This window comes from Miscanthus floridulus, chromosome 10, assembly GCF_019320115.1.
Source record: "Miscanthus floridulus cultivar M001 chromosome 10, ASM1932011v1, whole genome shotgun sequence".
NCBI lineage: Eukaryota > Viridiplantae > Streptophyta > Magnoliopsida > Poales > Poaceae > Miscanthus > Miscanthus floridulus.
The window spans coordinates 77,147,739-77,166,230 of record NC_089589.1 but is presented as its reverse complement, the minus strand read 5'-3'; positions in this window follow the sequence as shown (position 1 = coordinate 77,166,230).

Here is an 18,492-nt window from a genome sequence, read left to right as displayed (position 1 = left end):
TATGAGTAGGTTCATGAGAGGGCTCAATTCTGAAATTCGAACCTTGTTAATTAGTAAATCATACAAACATATTGGTCAATTGTTTTGTCTTGCTCTCAATGCTGAAAAGGAGAGTCTATTATCTGTGAATACTTGCAAGAATGATGTGACCCATAATATCCAAAATTTGTCCACTCTGCATGCTAATGAAGAGCAACAAATAGTGGAACCCACTACTGATTTTCCTTTGTCACAAAATGAATTACTTGTTGTTCCTTGTGATAAAGAGGAGTTGTGTGCTGATGATTCTTTTACTCCTATGCCACAAGTAGCGAATAAGTGTGATACTTTTGGTTTGGAACCATACAAATGTGCTGAAGATAAGCTTTTTTATCCTATTACATGTGCACAAGATGAACTGAACTTGCTGTCCTCTTTAAATACTTTGGGTTATATTGAATTTGATATTCTGTGTAATCTAAATTGTCTAAAAGAGAAACTTAAATTTGATTCTGGTTTGCCAAGTTTTAATCATTGCTCGCTTCATGCAATTGGCAAATATGACAGCAAAGGAGAATATTTGGTGCATAAAGTTTATATTTGCTCTAATCTAAAATATCCTTTTGGGCCACAATACCAAGATCAAATTGAGGGCTGCACTAACACTAATAATGTCTTGCAAAGTTTTCCTAGTTTTTCCAATATGCAACAGGGTAAGGCCAAAGAAGGGGAGCATTGCTGGTTGTGGCCATGCAGCATAGTCGTCGCTCCATGCTCCAACATCAAAGCAAGCACCTTTGAATGCCATTGGGGCAAGTCGAGGACGACTTGCAGCCAAGAAGGGGAGAATGATGAGGACATCACCTGCCTAGATACAACCACATTAGCAACTTTTGATTCACAGGTGAAACAATCCTTTACCATGATTGTATTTGATACATTTGATGAATTGATGCTGCACCATGATGTGTGTTCGTTGTCATTTTCAGAAATACTTACATGGATCAAGGGAAGGTTTGATTGCATATGGAAAGCATGGAAGGTTAATGAAGTTGATTGGGGACCAAATCCATGTATTCCTAACGTCCTCCACCTGGACACCACGTCACTTTTGGTCCAAGGAAAGAAAGAGATCAAATCCAACACGTTTTGGGGCTGGATTCGGACTCTAGGACAGCTCCAACTTGTGATGTTCACCACGGTCGCATACGGACTCGGATTGGGACGTTCTAGCACTTTTTGGAAAGCTTATCAAGTCTATTTTCCAACGGATCTGGACTCATGGCTATATCTTATCCGATGCTTCCGTAGTCGTCGTTTTCACGCCAGGACCTTTTCTGCCTTTGGTGCTGTGTCACCCTATTTTGGGCCGATGGTCCATGTATCAAGTTGGGTCCATTAGGGACGCGTCCTAGGGTTGGAGAACGACCCCAACACCCCCCTGGTCGTTCTCCAACCCTAGGACGCGTCCCTAATGGACCCAACTTGATACATGGACCATCGGCCCAAAATAGGGTGACACAGCACCAAAGGCAGAAAAGGTCCTGGCGTGAAAACGACGACTACGGAAGCATCGGATAAGATATAGCCATGAGTCCAGATCCGTTGGAAAATAGACTTGATAAGCTTTCCAAAAAGTGCTAGAACGTCCCAATCCGAGTCCGTATGCGACCGTGGTGAACATCACAAGTTGGAGCTGTCCTAGAGTCCGAATCCAGCCCCAAAACGTGTTGGATTTGATCTCTTTCTTTCCTTGGACCAAAAGTGACGTGGTGTCCAGGTGGAGGACGTTAGGAATACATGGATTTGGTCCCCAATCAACTTCATTAACCTTCCATGCTTTCCATATGCAATCAAACCTTCCCTTGATCCATGTAAGTATTTCTGAAAATGACAACGAACACACATCATGGTACAGCATCAATTCATCAAATGTATCAAATACAATCATGGTAAAGGATTGTTTCACCTGTGAATCAAAAGTTGCTAATGTGGTTGTATCTAGGCAGGTGATGTCCTCATCATTCTAACCTCCCCCTAGAGAAGAAGACAAAGCACGTGGTTCCTCTAGGAAATAGCACATTATCGGAGTTGATGGCATGGACGATGTTGAAACTTACAATAACTACGATGAAATGCCGCTATTCGTAGATGTTCCTAAGAAGATCAGTGTTGTGGAAAAGAACCTACCCAAAGACATATTGCCATGGGAATAAAAAGGTGTCAAGGGAAAAGTCGTTACAGTGGGCTAGCTAGTTGTTGAACGTGGAGTGTTTGTGTATGTGTTTGTAAGACTTCATTTATGCATTGTGTGAGACTATATATTTATGTATGTGTGTGAGACTATATTTATGCATGTGTGTGAGACTACCCTTTGCAATATCCAGATAAACATATTGCAACATCCACTCTATTACTACTAAAATAGCTATAACACGCAGACACTTGAAATAGACACTTATTACTACTGCAACATGTTCGGACTACTATTGAAACACTTAATACTTTATGAAATGAAGAAATGACCAAAATAAAAATTGACGATCTTGACGAGTTATACAACTTTTATATTCATAACATTTACAGCTGAAATCATTTAGTGGTTGAAAATCAGGTTTGAAGTCGTCATTTTCTGAAATTCAAAATTTGAATTATCCAAAATTAGTGACAAAGATAGATGACCAGACTAAAATGATAGAGCATGATTTTTTTAAAAATTAGGAAAAAACCATCACATTTGGACTTAGTACGAGGGAGAAAAACTAGTTATATGTTTCAGCCACAAATTAAAAAGAGAAATCACACTTGTTCATTATTGATCATCATGAACAGTTATGGTTTTTCTTTTTAATCTCTGGGTAAAATTTGTAACTAGTCTTTCTCCCTCATACTAACTCCAAATGTCATGATTTTTTTCCTAAATTTTTCTAAAATCATGCCCTATCAAGTTACTGTCTTGATTTGGTCATTCTTTTCGTTTGACAAAGTTTGAGCAATTCAAATTTTCAAATTTAAGAAAATGACAAGTTCTAACAAGATTTTGAAATACCAAATGATTTCAGCTGAAAAAGTGATGAATACCAAAGATGTAACACTCATCAAGATCTACAACTTTTATTTTGGTTATTTCTTCATCTGACAAAGTGATAGTAAACATTGTTCACAAATCAACATGTCTCTCATATAGTTCATGAAACTATGAGTGATATGTGAATTTGTGAACAATGTTTACTAATACTTTGTCAAATAAAGAAGTGACCGAAATAAAAGTTGTAGATACTGATGAGTTCAACAACTTTTATGTTCACGACTTTTGTAGTTGAAATCATTTAAGGTTTCAAAATCTTGTTTGAAGTTGCCATTTATTAAAATTCAAAATTTAAACTGTTCAAATTTTGTCAAATGAAAAGATGACAAAAATAAAAGTTGTAGACAGTGATGTGTTCAACAACTTTTATTTTGGTCATTTATTCATTTGCCAAAGTGTTAGCAAACATTGGTCACAAATTCATAAATCTCATACATAGTTTATGAAACTAGATGAGAGATGTGTTAATTTATGAACAATGTTTGCTATCACTTTCTCAAATAAAGAAATGACCAAAACAAAAGTTGTAGAACTTGATGAGTTCAACATATTTTATATTCATGACTTTTACATTTGAAATCATATACTCTTCCAAAATGTTGTTTGAAGTTGTCCTTTTTTAAAATTCAAATTTTGAATCATTCAAAAAAGTCACATGAAAATATGACCAAAATGAAAGTTGTAGATTTTGATGAGTTCTACAACTTTGATGTTTACAAAATTTTCATTTTCGATCATTTAATGTCCTAAAATACTATTCCATGTTTTGAATTTCAATTTTTAATTTTTTAAAATATTTTATTTATTTGTAGGGGTGGCTGACTCAGGAACGTTGTAGGGGCGGCTAGAGTATCAAGCTGCCCCCACAAATTAGCCGCGGTATATAAACAACACCTCGCGTGTGACCGAAAAATTCTAAGTCTTGGGCGCGGTTTTCTCCTCCACGACGCCGATAGCTGCCAAATTTTCCTGCGCCCACCGCCGCCGCCTCTGTGCCCTACCTCCGCAATGCCCTACCTTCTCTGATCCGCCTCCAACCCCTAGTCCATCTCCTACCCTACGCGTCGCCATTCCCCCTAGTGGCTAGGGTTTCCACCGCCGTCCCCCTCCCACAGCGGCTAGGGTTTCCACTGCCGGTGCCCGTGCTCCCTCCCCCCGATGGCCCTAGTGCCCTAGTGCCCATGCGCTCTCCCTCTGTCAGCGACCCCGGTTCCGGTGCGCACCAACATCCCTGCTCCCTCCCCGGTGGCTCTGGTACCCGTCGTGCGCTTCGGTGTTCGCGCTTCCTCCACCGGCGGCCCCAGTGCTGGTGCGCCTTGGCGTCCCTGCTCCCTCCCCCGGCGGCTCTAGTACCTGTGCGCTCCAATGTCCACACTCCCTCCCCTAGGTGGCCCTGGTGCCCTGATGCCCGTGCGCTCTCCCTCCACCGGCGGCCCTGGTGCCGGTGCGCCCCGGCGTCCCTATACCCTCCCCTAGCGGGCTTGCCCTAGTGGCCATGCGTCCAGCGTGCACGTGCACTCCACCACCACCCTTTTTTGGCTTGTTCTTCTGTAGGTAAGGTCCAACCCCTTCTCCATTCTTGCTCCACTCTGCGGTCGATTCGTTGCAGTGGTCGGACATGGATTCATGGAGGTCTGATGTTCTGCTGTAATTTTCTATGTTACATAGCTTGATGTGTAGTGTAGGGGATGGTCAATTTGTTTGCAGCTGTGGACTATATTAAATATGTTATTAGCATTTTTTTTTAAAATGACACGGGTTGAGTAATTGTGATGGAGATCTATGGTGTTTCTATAGGGTACTGTTAATAATGGTACATGTGAGTAATTTAGGCTAAAAATTAGATTTAGTTCTTGGAACTTTGGTTACTTTTCATTATCATGGAAAATTGAGTAATACAGATAACATTTTTAAGGGTTACTTTGGGTTAATGTTCATCATAATGGTAGAAGCAAGTGATTAATTAGCAAATCAAATCCAATGATTATTGTTGCCAATAATGATAGAGAATAAAATGGATGGTTAGATATTGTATTTTGAAATTCTAATGCTTCTCCGCTTTCTAGTGTGTCTTGTGAGAATTATTTAACATAGGGTTTGCAATTAGTAAAACTAAAATAAGATGGACACAACTTCTCCTTGCCATTCAATTTCATAACCAATCCTTGCCCTCCAATTTCTCATGAATTCGGTGTCGGTCATTTGGCTAAAATGCATCCCGTCTTTCAGATATGTTACATTTACTCTCCAACAAAAATTATTATGAGTGTATCTTGTACCTTTGATATGACATAAATTAGCTGATCCGACTATAGGCTAGTTATGACAAAGCTATACATAGTATATGACCAGGAACTCGGTCCATGACAAGTTTTCAGATGCTTCGTTTCCAAGGGTTGTTCTCTGCAAAGCCATATGAAACAGTCAAAAATATATATTTACTTTATAATGTTATAAACTCAATTGGCTAGCTACATTACATGACAGTTCCTTGGTGCAAGGTTTTCTCTAGTGTAACATTAAGCACTATTTAGGCATGGAGGCATCGGTAGGTCTAGGTGCTCCATCAGACCGAAATAGTAGTGCACCCATGTGCCTCATCTTTTGCACTAGAGCCTCGTCGTTTGCATTGCTCAAAGTTGTTCGAGTCTGAAGCCTAGGTTACTATTTGCTGAATGTGTAAGTGATGCAACTATGCATTAATGTAGCATGCTCATGTTGTAATAGGGTGATCTGATTATTTTGTAGCTTGACCGGGCACCATACACAGTTGGGCATATATGTAACTGACTGTCGATTTTTCAGTATACATCACTGACAATAGATAAATGTGCATATATGTATATTCAGTTCCAGTGCATAAATTATTTTTGCTACTGTCACTATGCTTCATGAAAAAAACTTATTTTTGCTACTGTGCTTTTGCTCAAAGTTTGACAAATCTTTCCACAGCAATGGAATGACCCAAATAGTCTTTTAAAGTGTGAATGCTTGCAATTTATATAGCAATATAGTCACTATATTGCTGTGTTGTTACTTGCTATTAGTAGTATTTTTCTAAGGATAAATGGGAAAAGAAGTCCACTCCCTCTGTTTTTAAATATATGGCACCTTTGATATTTTCAATTTGTTTGACTATTTGTCTTTTCTATACACTTTTGAGTAAAAGGACATCCAAGGTATGCTCAAAGTTATTTTGATGACAGCTTTAGCAGTATGCTTTCCACTTTAGTACTTATAAGTAAATAATTAAATAAATTTGTCGGTCAAAGTTTGAGAAAAAAAGATCAGTGATACATGGAACTCTAAAAAAACAATGATGCAATGAATCTTAAAACAAATGGTGTAATCCTTAGCTGAGAGTATGATATCATCTTATTATTCTAATCTTGTTAAATGTACTAGAACGATTTATTTTCTGGCATGAAAGTAACCTCTTGCTATCCTTGTCTTTAGAAGCTATTGGTTAGGACTTAAGAGAAGAGTAAAATAATAATCTAGGTACTTGATATTTCATATTTCAAACAATAAATTGAAATATCCTAATCCATTGGACATAACCATATAGGAAGTGTTTGGGAGACTGTAGAGACATTACTCCAGCCAGATGATTTATCTCATACAAATTAGATGCATTTCATTCTAGTTGTAGTATATCTTTTGAAGAAACTACTGCAATTTCCTTGAAAGATGATGCTGTGGCAACTTCTTCAGTGAAGTCACCACGAGCAGGTTGGTTACTATTGACTATTCCTTTTCATAAACTTGGGCAATCTCATTATCAGAGAACTTAAGGCTTTTCTTCTGGTGTATCTTGCTAATCATCAATCAAGAAAGAAATGTATCACCTAAAAATCGTGATTGGTGTCTCCCTATGTATACATTGTTCGACCTTGCTTGTGAGCTGCGACCTTTTCTTTGCTGTTGCAGTAGGACTTTAAAAGTTGAAATCCAACCATAGGTTGTATTTATCTACAAATTTGTATGCTTGAAAACCTATCATTCATTTGATTTCAGCTTGCTCAAATTCATATATGTGCAGTAAATTGTGTTCTACACTGACCATAGTTTACAAGTTCAAATGAATCATCCAAGAAACTAGGCTTGTTTCTTGTGAGAAATATCATAACTCAAGTTCATTAATTCTACACCCCCACCAAAAAAATAAAGTCCTATTCATTCAAAACGGCAGCTTTCATCCATGTTAAACAGCTTCATTTTGTAATGTTGCAACGAACACAGTATCTGCATTAGCGGATTAGTACAGTACAATTTTTTTTAGAAATTTTAGTGCGATTTAGTAGGTAGGGTGCATGTGTCAAAATAACATATCCGATATAATGCAAAGAAAGAGACAACATCGGGCATGTAGGCTTTATGTAAGCAACCGGCTTTCTTATTTAGGTGAACAATTTTCTTAGCATCCTTTTTCCTTCTCTGAGCTTCAGACACTCTGCAGAAAACCAGTTGATGGTATTGTTTGTGGTTTTTATCAGCAGCAGACTATGATGCTTCATTTCACATATGATGCATGGTCATACGTGATGGCACTGATACCCTTTCCTTTTATAGCCACATTTGGAAACAATCCTTTAATCTTTAGAGCTCAGAAGTGTAGCTGCACATATGGTGAACGGTGAACTTCCGTATATACAGCTCCATATTTCCTTGTAGACTTGCCACACATTATTCATCCAAAATATCTTGATACTGGACATATAGTGTCGATGATTTTACTTGGACACAGTAGAATCAGAGAGGTCCAAATAGGTTTGCTTGATGGTTATACTGGCCATATAGCTTTGGCTTTGTAGCATGTCATAAGCTTGGACCCAATTAATGGGTTAGGAATTATCATGTTTTACAAGGGATCTTTACACTTCTTCTTTTTTTGTTTTACGGAAAGGGACCTTTACACTTCTACATATAGTATGAGTCTTTGTTATTGTTATAAACTGAAATTATGCTATTAGCGTGAGCTGGAATTAAATGATTTGTGAATTTTGATGATAAGTTCCTCTACTATCAGCTTTTGGAATGTAATCTGGCATGGGGCTCGAACTCCACCTTTTGTTGTCGCATGATACTCTGTTTGTTCTGTTTGCTACTCTGAACAAATCCTAAACTCCGCTGTATTTCCGTTCATAGTAATGGAAATGGGGTATATCCCTAATACGAAAAAAGTTCCTCTACTACTTGGTCTGGCAGGCAGGCAGCTTCCTTTTTTGTTTCATGACGATGTCTGGGAATCACATTGTCCGATAATCTAGTGTCCCCATGGAATGTTGTGTGCATGGCAACATGGCAAGCCATGACATAAAGCATTCGCCAGAACCATACAATAATCATAGGTACACCTCATTTGAATGACAGAAAAGATAAGATTAAAGGATTGTTCGTATGCTTAGCTTCAATAGCTTGCAAGTTCACAAGTGTTTTTTGTAAGATGCTGCTGAACTTCAATATGAATAGTGACAGTTTTTTCAGTATACATCACTGACAATATGCACTTTGGTATCTTATTCTTGTCAAACAGAGCCTGCTGTCTCAATTCTTCGATTGCATTTGAATGTTGCAAGCTTCTTGGTAATAAGCTTAAGAAGTTGTGTTTCTCTGTGTATCTGCAACTATTCTACATGTCTTTTCATCAGGTGAGGATGATACTCGTCAAAAGCTTCCCTCTCCTCAGTTTTTTGGCTATTTTTGTTATCAGCTGCTGCTCTATGTTTGCTAAGCAGCTATTGCTTTTTTTTTACCAAATCTCTCCTCTTCTCTCCTCTCCTTTGTTTTGCCAATGATGAAATTGTCCAAGTCCATACATTATATGGAATATGAGCTGATGATCAAGAACTTGTTAGGAACTTGGCATCATTATCAGCCGCCCCTACATTACCTTCTCTCTTCTCTGTTACGATGCTTTGATGCTTCAAGTTCATGATCAAATGATGATTGACATGTTTCTGAGTCCTCTACTACTGCTACTACTCGTTTTTTATATATATTGTTGTTTTATAGGACTAATTTGTTTTATAGATCTTTTTTATTTCTTATACCTTCTCGCGTACCTAAAGCACACTTTTTTGCATCTATTAGAGCAAAGCACGAAATAATGTTACGGACAGCAGATAGTACAGCTCGATGTCCCGAGCATGATGAGCAGCCAACCTATGAAGAGCAAGCACTAGAGGACCAGCTTAATCAGGAGCAGTTCGATAACGAATTAGAAAATGATCTAGATGTGATGTTTACTCAGGAGTAGTGTGACGAGGAGGAAGGGGGAGCAGAGGAAAGAGCAGAAGAGGCTGCTGAAGGCGAAGAAGAAGAGGATAATGATAATGAAGACAACGACGAGGACTCAGAAGAGGGATATGTAAGTCCCGAGGATCCTTTCCCACGTGAAGCCAGAAGGAGGCCAATGGAGAAAAATTTGGATAAAGATTTTGACCCGAACGAGAAGGTAGGGATAAAGCCTTAGCTTGTAAATTTAACATGACCGAGATTCTAACTTAGGTAGAAATCCTTAGTACCAACACCTTTGTGAGACTGAAAGGCTAGCTCTAAGCCGTTGATAATAATATGTATGGAATTTAACATTGGTCTTACCTTGTGGGATAGTTTGGACTTGTAGAACGAATTAGACTTGTGAATTATGTCTATTTAATGATGGATTGTATATATTCTTGTGAATTGGACTTGTAATATTCTGGTCGAATTTGAATTGTAAATTTGAATTTTTTTTGACGGAAAAATATACTGTAGGAGCGGTTTTAGACTAAACCGCCCCTACAAACAAGTATTATAAGGGCAGCTGGTACTATAGCCGTCCCTACAAATCGATTTTGTAGAGGCGACTAGTATTACCAGTCGCCACTATAAATCGATTTATAGGGATGACTGATAACACCAGCCACCTCTACAAATCGATTTGTAAGAGCGATCTGGGAACCTGCCCCTATAAATACATGATTTGTAGCGATGGTATGGTAAGAGCGGCTGGTCGAGCCGCCTCTACAAAGCCTCACCAACCGCTCCTAAAAACCATTCCTGTAGTAGTGAAGGGATTATTAGATAGTACTAAATACTTATATCTCCTAAAACTCTAGCCCGTGCGAGAGCACGGGTTGATGGACTAGTAGGACATTAACTATTGTATAGCTTAGTTCTTATAATATGACTAAGGTGGTGTTTGATTGCCCCTCCTAAATTTTAGTCGCTGTCCCATCAAATGTTTGGACATATGCATAGGGTATTAAATATAGACTAAATACGAAACTAATTGCATAGTTTGCGACTAATTTGTGAGACGAATCTTTTAAGCCTAATTAGTTTAGGATTTGACAATGTGGTACTACCATAAACATGTGCTAATGATGGATTAATTATGCTTAAAAAATTTGTCTCGTGGAGTACTGACGGATTATGTAATTTATTTTTTTTATTAATATCCGAACATCCCATACAACATTCTCCCGACACACCTTCTAAATTTTAGTCACCGGATCCAAATACCACCTAATAGCTAAGTACTTGCTCTATTATTCACTTGCTCTTACGGACATGCGCAGGTTTCCGTCAGCAGGAAACGTGCAACGACATTTTCAGTCAGCAGGAAACGTGCAACGACATTTTCTGTCAGCATCCACGTGCAACGACATTTTGGTGAGCAGCGTGGCACGGGATCCGCACAGGCTGATAGAAACGATGCTTTCCCTCGTCAACACGGTACAAGTAGTTTCTTGATCCATCCAAATATTTTAGCAAATTTTGCTGTGGGACACCAAAAATATATGTAATTGGCCAGTTCACGCTGTAAACGGTGGAATTAGAAGGATACCATTACAAATTTGAGGCTCTTTACCGAAATACACCACGTCAATTATTTTATTTATTTCTCGGATTTCAGGAGAGGGAAGGTTAGGAAAATGTCTTCTTTGCCTTGTCTTCAACCTCTAGCTATTCATTGATTATTTACCGTAACACGCCGCCGATTCATCGCTGTCCTCCTCCGACCACCCGCCCCTGCCGAGACCATTGGTTCTCCCTCTTATTCTGCCTTCCGGTGAGGATCCCAGGCTGGGCCCATGAGGACGGATGCGGAGTGGTTCTTTGACACCGCAGAGCAATGTTGAGTTCGTCCATGTGATTCTTGCTGGCGGAAAATGGCGACGGCAGCTTCTTTGGCCGAGTAGAGCAAACAAGGGAGAGAGGAAGTGGTGCGACGCTTCTTGACGTGATCTGGTGTGGTCCATGGACCAGACGGAGGGAGGCATGGGCCGCGAGTAGAGTACCTGCGCTTGATCTCATGGATGGGGCTCCAGGCGTCCTTGACGTCGGGCACGAAGGACGCCGGCACGCGGCCCGGGTCGCGCGATACGGCGATGGCATAGGTCGACGCAGGCGACGACGAGCGCAGTGAAGACCGTGGCATTGGCGAGCCCGGCCGTTGTGGAGAGCCCTAGCCACGCGGGTATCGCTAGGAACACCCTGGTGTAGTAGACATAGCCAATCGCGGCGAGCATGAAGAGTATCCGCACTGTGATGTATTGCGGGTGCCCCATCCATGCCGCCGCCTAGTGCTCCTCTTCCGCCCGAATGACTGAGCATTCCGAAGAAAAGGAATCCCCAGCGGCGTCAGCCGGGAGAGGCGCGACCACGGTGTTGCGGGCGTGCGCTTGCGGACTGCGAACCAGGTGGCGCGGGTCCTGCTCGGTCGGAGGAAGGGCCCTGACCTCGCTGCCGACGAGCTGGTCCTGGGCCTGGAGAGGGCGCGGGCCGATCAGGCCTAGGCGCGACAACAAGAGAGATCGCCGGAGGAGTAGATCGGAGGAGGTGGACCCACGCAGCAAGTTAGGATCTCGCCGGCCGACGATTAACCAAATTGGCGGTGACGGTGTGTTATGGCAAATAATCAGCGAATAGCTAGAAGTCGAAGACAAGGGCAAAAAAGATATTTCCCCAACCTTCTCCCTCCTAAAATCTGAGTGTTGTTCTAGGTCGGAGGCCTTCGAACACCGGTTACAACTCGAGCAAAATCAAGCACAAGAAGTGGCTAAAACCAAACTGAAGAGAAATATGATGAACGATATCATTAATCCTCCTCCTTCCCTTACAATCCTCCTAGCAGGGGCTATTTATACATGTCCGTAGGCTTTTCGTGTGACACAAATGTCCTTACAACTGCTACAAATTCGAGGAATATTCCCCATCGCTGGTGCTTGTTCGCCATTCGGAGTCTCCGCCTTCCTTAGTTGACACCGGCCGGGAGCGACCCAACCAGCTCTACCCCATCTCGCTCTTTCGACCGACAAGGTGGGCCCATGGCGGACAGAAACTGTTGGCCATGCGAAGACAGTCGGCTCCTCCCATGGCGAAACCTGCAGAAAACAACCAATCAACTGTTAACCCCTATTCGCCCCAGAGAATAGCCCGAATCGGCTATGTCCTCTTCCCGGGCGGCACCGAACTTAGCCGAGCCATTCCTTTAGCTAGGGCAAAAAGAGACCGAGCCGGGCACAAGATGGCATCTACCTCACCTTTCCATCGCCTTGACAAAAAGGCGTGTCTAGAAGCGGGGCAACATGCGCTGTCCTCATTTCGCTGTGGCGAGATGAGGACTTACATACGCTCATTTCACCTTGGCGAGATGAGGGCTCACGTACACCCCATTTTCTCCCATCATTTCGTCCGTGCGAGATGCTGGGGCAGCGATCGAGCCACATGGGGTGCCCAGAGGTGGGGCCTACCCCCAACATTAGCCCCTCGGCGTTGCGTGATGAGGTTTTCGATCAAAGCGCAATCGCCCTGCGAAATCGTGAGTTTATTATGCCACAGGGCTCGGATGCCATCCCTGGCGGAGGTTGGAGATCCGTGTTAATGGTCTGCATGTATATGCATTCATGGTATTTTTATTATTATTTTTTATTTATTTATTATATATTATTTTTTGGTTTTCACGCTGTGTAACTGTTTCTCGAAATTCGAACCATCACGGCGGTTACACGAACTATCGAGTCGCTTCCTCGATTCACGCGCGATACGGCGGGTGCCTATATAAACCACCCCCCCCCCCCCCCCCCGGCCAGGGGGGCCATACGCGCTCATCTCACCTTCAGCTCCCACTTGAAGACCGAGCCTTCGCCCTTTAGCCTTCTGCTCATGCTTTCGTTTGCTTGCTCGCCTCCTCCAGGACTCCAACCTTCTCCAAGCTTCTCGTAGGTTTGTATTTGCTTTGCTTTTGGCTGCGTTTGTTTCCATTTTGTGTGATTGTGCCATGTTAGTATTTCGCTCTTTTTGCTTTACTGTTTTCTGTGTTTTGGGTCTTCGCGTCCATGTCGCTTGGATAGATGTCGAGTGAGTCATCGTCTGTTAGCGGTTCGGCCAGCGGGAGCTCATCCGACGACACTAGCTCAGAATCTCGTAGCCGCTCGCGGAGCGGATCTGAACAAGTGATGGCTCGATCGCCGGATACGGCGATTAATGCTATGGAGTCGGAATGTCTTGTTGAACGTGCTCCTGATCCTTCGCGTGTTGAGGCTGCCGAAGGGACCGACATGGATGTTGAGATTATAGAAGAAGGTGAAGAGGGCGAAAGCTTGGGCCCTGTGTCGAGAGCGGTCAAAGGTCAACCTGATCTGACTCCGGCTACATATCGGATAGGTCACTCTCGCGTCACCGAAGAAGAGCTCGATGAATACGTTGCTCAGGGACTTCTTAAACCGACACTTCGCAGTCTATGCCGTGCTCCGGGTCGAGAAGAGGTGCCGCACCCGGAACCCTATGAAGCCGTGGTTTTTCGTGATTTTTTTGAGGCGGGGCTGCGGTTTACGTGCGAGGACTTCGTGGGCGAGGTCTCGCAGCATTTTAACCTTCAGATCCATCACCTAGCCCCCAACGCTTTTCGCGTGGTTGGGCGTGTATGCGGTGGCGATGAAGATGACAGGCAGCGCTCTGAGCATGAACACATTCGCTCGGTATTATGAGACTCATCTGCATAAGAAGACTATCAAGGACAAGCGGGCCAAAACCGAGATGGTAGCTCATTATGGCTCGTACAATTTCGTTCCTAAGAAGACCAAAGGCACGCTGTCTATAGTGCCCGCTTATCGCAACAAGTGGTCGCGCTGGACCGAGTACTGGTTTTACCTTCAAGTATGCTCAGATGATGACGTGGCTGAGGCAATGGCGAATGATTTGCCGAAAGCGCACATTTTTGTTTCTGAAATGGCACCTATGGAAGGATATCGCTTAGCCCCGATCCTTGCTGATACGCCGGCTGATGTCGCGGCTACAGATGCCCTGGCTTTGACATCTCGCTTTCAGATCGATCAGCCGCGACTTGGTGGAGGAATGGTTGGCTTGTGATAGCCCGCCCCTGAGTAACGAGACCCGTTTCTTCGAATTTGAGCGAAGGGACGGATATGTTTATCCGAATCTCGGGGTCGAGAGGCCTGACGGTTACTCGAGACTTCAGCTTTGTGAATTTGATATCGCACAAGGAAGAAAAGATTATTGGAAAAGATTATTGGATTTTACAGGGACAGGGAGCACAAGGGCAAATGCCAGTACTTGGCCGGAAAAGGTGGCTGAACTGAGTGTTTGAGGCGATGGGCATTTGTTACGTGGACCGCCTTGGACTTTCGACGACCTTTCCTGACGAGGGTGCTGCTCCCCGTGGGCGTGGAACTCACGGTTGAAGGGGAAGAGCGCGCAAGGTGACGGCCGGGCGAGTAGCGAATACTGCTGCCCTGGAATCTCGGAAGCGAAAGCACGATGGGCGAGGTCGCGGTTTTACGGAGCCCGCCGATGTTCGCCTTGGGAGGGAAATTGCTGGCAAGGTGGGCAACAGCAACAAAGTGGTGTTTGGACAGACTCGCCATTTCGGCCAAGTTTGGACCGAAATGGTAGTTCTTCCTCTCGCGTTTCATGCTTTCTCTTTTTGGTTTTGGTTCTGAATTTTCGCAGTCTTGGTCCGCAGATTTCGCTTGCTTATACTTTTGTTTTGTTGTATTCGTTTGTGCAGGCACCAAGTGATTTCGACGGGATGGCCGGCAAGACGAAGATCGCTGACGTGACTGACCCTTTTGGGGCGGCTGACACGATGTCTGTTGGCGATGTGTTCGACAAGAACACGAAGAAGAAATCCCGCAAGACCATGGACCAGCCGTCAGAGGTTGCTGCGAAGAAGCCTAAGCCTTCTTCTGCTGCGGTGGCGCCCGCGGTTCCGCTGGTTTCCGCCTCTGCATCGCCCTCTGATGCCTCAGGTTCCCGGCGGCAGGGTAAGTCCCGATTTTATATGGAGTCTATTCGGTTAACGGACAGTTTAATCCGCGGGCAGCTCTTCGGATCATGGTGAGTTGCAGTTGAGCTCTCGCCCTGAGGACTATGGCGAGATGCAAGTTTATTCGGGATCAAGCTCCTCAGGCGATGTGAACTCTGCGAAGGAAGAGACTTATCGGCTTGCTCGTGCTTTAGGGGCGCCATCGGATTCGTGGGTGATCCCTCATGTGTATTACTGCACCGTGGGCTTGCTGCTCGACAAGGCCGTGGCTGATTTCGCCAATGCCTGCGCTGGGGCGTTCTCAGCTCCGGGGGTGGAGAGGGACCTTTTGAAGGTTCCCCATTCGTCCCTAGCCGAGGCAGTGAACTTCCATGCTGCCAGTGTAAGTGCTTTGCTCTTACCTTTGTATTCACTTCTTCTGTTGCTTGTTTATTGCAGAAAAAGAATTTTTCATGGTTTCGCACTTTTTGTCTGTAGGCTATGCTCCTCGCTCGAGGGCTCCAGCGGCAAGAGGTGGCATTCCGTCAAGGCCTTGAGAAGGAGCTGACCGCGAAAGATGAGCGGATTGGAACACTGGAGCAGGAGCTAGAAACGGCTAAGAAACTCGCCGAGAAGAGGGAGTCCGCTCGTAAGGCTGCCGAAGAGCGGATTGAGAAGATGCGCGTTGAGTTTGAAAATTATCGCAAGAAAAAACTTGAAGAGCGGAACAAGGTTGCTACCGGGGCCCAGAGAGCGGCTAACGTATACAAGGAGCTTATTGAGAGTGTAGGCGAGGAGTCGGAAGGGCCCTGCGAAGCGCCGGTTGTGGACTTCATGGAATGGCTGGCGAACGAGCTTGCCACTATGAGTGCGTATATGACCGTCAGGCGAGAGTACGCCTCCTTCGTCTCACTTCGCGCATTCACTCAGGCTCTGGAGGAATGTGGGTGCAATCACCTCGACAAGTTCGAGATTAAGGACCCGCGGTCCTACTGGACCGCCCCTGCCCTTGCTCATGACGCAGGAAAGAGGTTCTTTGAAGGGTTCAGGCGCCCTGGCAGCAGGGATCTCGCCTCTCCTTAGGGCGGCCATGACTCGCGGCAAGGTATGATCGTTCATTTTTCCTTCGAAGCCTTGCTGTACCCATTGCGGTGTGCAGCGAAATAATGTTCTAACTGTTTCTATTGTGGGTTTCGCAATCCGACGAAGAATGTGCGGCCATAAAGGAGAAGGTGAAGAAATACATCGCCGAACGGAACGCCCGCGAGACGGCGGCCGGCAGCGGGCCTGGTGACACGGAGGCTCCACCTACTCCTGCTACCGACACTACGGGAAAACCGGCCTTTCCCGAGAGCCTAAATAGTTGCCGAGCGCAAAACAAAGGGTTCTCAGCAAAGAACTGATTTGCCGAGAGCACCTCTCGACAAAGTAAAACTCTGGGCAAAGGTTAACTTTGCCGAGAGCACGGCTCACGGCAAACAAAAATGCTCGGCAAACTTGTCCTTTGCCGAGAGCTGCGCTCTCAGCAAATAAGAACTCACGGCAAACATAACATTTGCCGAGAGCCGGCCTCTCGGCAAAGAAGTCCGCACGGCAATAGGCTTCCAGCGGTATTTAGGCTTACGGCGTTAATTATTTGCCGAGAGCCGCTCTCGGCAAAGTGACCTATTTGCCGAGAGCCATGTATGGCTCTCGGCAAAGGGTGCTTATTATTTCATGTGTTTCTCTTCTCCTCGCTTTTGTCCAAAAATATTATTATTTTCTTATTTTGGGCGCTCTAAACTTTTTTCTCTATACACATACTATAGGTTCTACTCAATATTAAAATTTTGTGTATTTTTGTAATTATTTGCTATATCTATTTAATTAATTGCATTTCAAGCAGTTTTTTTAATCACGGGTAAAAATTAAAATTTGAACGACGAGTGATTTAAACACGGGAAATAATTAAGTATAAATTGATATTCATGTTATTTATGCATTATTGAGGCCAAATAACATCTTGTTGACGTTTTTTTCACCTTTATTTTACGAATCGAATACCACGAAAATGTCGCCGAACAATTTAAAAATTCTTAAAAAACGGAAACGAAGTCGGAAAATTGTGATATTTGCAATAAAGTCATGGTACCACACTTGGAGGCCGTGGTAAAAATTTGAAAAAGTTTCGCACAAGCGGTGGCGTCTGATTCTTACAATCTGAAACATCTCCGAATATGTTTCATAGAGTTGAGAAGGATCCATTAGGATTTTCAAACAATGTCACGCGTGAATTAGGTTTTGGACTTCCAAACTTTTTCTATAGTCATTAGAAAGCATAAATTGTAACACGGCAAAATTTCGTAATTTTTGGGAGCCGTTTGCTATTTTTTAATTCTTTTTTACAAATTATTTGCCGAGAGCATATGGGTTTTGCTCTCGGCAAAGAACCTTTGCCGAGAGCTCTCTGGTTAGCTCTCGGCTCCGATTTCTTTTTTTTACCTGGCCTGCATCAAGGGTTTGCCGAGCGCCCCTAGAAGCTCTCGGCAAAGAGTTATTTTTTAAAAAAAATCATTTTGAAAAAAAATATTTAAAAAAACCTTTCTTTGCCGAGAGTGGCTCTCAGCAAAGATTTATTAGGTTTTGCCGAGAGCAGCTCTCGGCAAAGGATTAAAAATTTTTTCCATTTATTTTGAAAAAAATCTGGGCGGAGTAAAAAAAGAATTTTTTTTTGCTGCTGCAGTTATTTAAATAAGAAATAAGTATATTTTTCAAAAAAAAATGTTTGCCGAGATCCGGATCGGCCTGGTGCTCGGCAAAGATGGGATGTTTGCCGAGAGCCGCCGTGATCTGGCTCTCGGCAAAGTGGGCCTCCAGGTTATTTAAATTTTTTTGCTGCTGCAGTTATTTAAATAAGAAATAAATAATTTTTTCAAAAAAAAATGTTTGCCGAGAGCCGGATCGGCCTGGCTCTCGACAAAGGCGGGATGTTTGCCGAGAGCCGCCGTGATCTGGCTCTCGGCAAAGTGGGCCTCCAGGTCTTATCCAATGCGCCCGCGACACAAAGGCTATCCAACCGCCACCCCGGCCCGCGCTCACTGCTAGCCCCCGCCACCAGCGCGTCACTGCTGGCCCGCCGCTGCCCGTGGGACTCGCCGCCGCCCCCTGCAGCTCGCCGCCGCCCCCCCTC